A 2,149-nucleotide genomic window follows, 5' to 3' on the forward strand; every position below is an offset into this window, starting at 1 on the left:
CTGTCATCTCTACAGTCTTAAGAGTGTTCAGCTCCAGATTGTGCTGACTGCACCAGAGTACCAGCCGCTCAACTTCCTGCCGGTATGCAGACTCATCACCATCTTGAATGAGGCCAATGATGGTGGTGTCATCTGCAAACAGTCACTGGTGTAGAGGGAGAACAGTAGTGGTGAGAGGACACATCCTTGAGGGGCACCAATGAGGGACCGAGTTTCAGAGGTGATCTCCCCCAGCCTCACTTGCTGCTTCCTGTCTGTCAGGAAGCTGGTGACACGGGAGAGTTTGGAGGAGAGAAGTTCAGGCACGATGGTGTTAAAAGACGAACTAAAGATTCATTAGAGAGAAATAGTCTAAATAAATAACAATTGTACTGAAAGTAGCTGTACGCTATACAACCAAGACAGCAGCATGTACTGACAGTGACTTTAGACCTAAAGTCCTCACGTCTGTAGTCATGCTGTGCTTCGAGCAGATAGTATCTCAGCAGAGACTAACCCCCTCCCTCCACCCTCACCAGTGTGCTCACAGAGGATCACCATCAGCGTTCACAGAGAGCTGAACCATCTGAAGAACAGGAAGAGCCACGTGAGGATGCTCTTCATGGACTATGGCACAGCGTTCAACACCATAATACCAGACATAGTGCAGCATTTACCAGGGCAGAGGTAGAGAATTGTCCGGCTGGTCCTCAGAAAGTAACCTCAAGCTGAACATCCTTAAAACCAAAGAACTCATAATTCAGGAGGCTCAGACAGATCAGAACCAATCTGTCTGCACCTTCAAGTTTATGGGGACCCACTTCTCCGCCAATCTCACCTGGACCCACAACACCATCGCCGGGGTAAAGAAGGCCCAGTAGCGTTTGCACTTCCTCTCTGTCCTGAAGATGAATAACCTGGACTAGCTGGCCTTCTACCGCTCCTCGGGTCTCCTGCCTGGTGTTTGGTACTCAGGGGCCATGACTGAGAGCAGGAAGGCTGCATAGAGGGTCAGTAACACCAAAAAAATCATTGTCTGCTTTCTGACAGGCCATCACCAGATCCTCCTGTCTCAGGAAAAGCAAAGCCAGCACAGGTGAGCCCTCACACCCTGCTCAACACCTGTTTGACCCGCTCCCCTCCAGTCAGCACCTCAGGTCAATCAGGTCCCACATCTCCAGACTTACTAAAAGCTTCTTCCCCTGGGTCATTCAGACAAAAAAACACTATCCCCCACACCCCACCCCTGCCCACTCACCTCACCAATCTGAGCCATGGTCTGAGTAAATGCCGTCACTGAGGCCACTCACATATGGACTCAATACTCAGACCAAGTCCTTTTGCACTGCTTCCAAGCACTTTGTTCTCCAAAGTGTTCCTCTGCCTTGTTTTTATCTATTCCTCATGTCTGACTGTTTATATTTTTTTCCTGTACAGTTGGTGTGGAGCACCCATCATTTCTTTGTCCGTGTACAATGACAGTGAGGGGCTATTCTTTTCTATTCTGGGTATTCCTAATAATAAGAAGTTATGTGAGTTGGTAAGGATTTTTTTCTTTAATGGTTAAAATGTTATTTCTGAAGAAATTCATGAAGTTCTTAAGTTTAAACAAATCCTCTGCTCAACAGACTGACTCTTTGTCCACCTGGCCACAGTGCTGAAAAGAAACAAGAGTTTTTCTTATTTGTTCTTATTTATTATTCTGGCTTACCAGATCAATTTGCACGAGCTTAAGCCTCATTTTTGTGCTTCTGTACAGCATCTAAAGATTCTTTTTCTTTCATATTAAAAACAGTAACTGTTACTTTAATGTTGTGTGGCTTAACATTAGAACTTTAATATTACCTACTACCGTCTCTTATAATGACTATCATTTACAAATTGACTGCATATTGTTTTAATATGACTTGAAACTAGCACGTGAGACCATAATATCTTTAGGAAAGTGTTAGCTCTTCCTAGATTTACCCACAGACTTTCAGAGAACTGGAAGTGTTTCCAAGGCCACTGGTTTATGTTAAACTGATTTAAGACACTTTCATGTTTCTGAGATCCCAGAAGCTTCAACATTTTCATTAAGAGATTCTTTTCATAACCAACACCAATCCTGACATCCATACCCAATAACAGGGGTCCGTTCTTCGTACCTCGCTAAGTAAGTTAGCTGGAT

Source organism: Pundamilia nyererei, unplaced genomic scaffold (genome assembly GCF_000239375.1).
Source record: "Pundamilia nyererei isolate P.nyererei 1_Seehausen unplaced genomic scaffold, PunNye1.0 scaffold00373, whole genome shotgun sequence".
NCBI classification, from domain to species: domain Eukaryota; kingdom Metazoa; phylum Chordata; class Actinopteri; order Cichliformes; family Cichlidae; genus Pundamilia; species Pundamilia nyererei.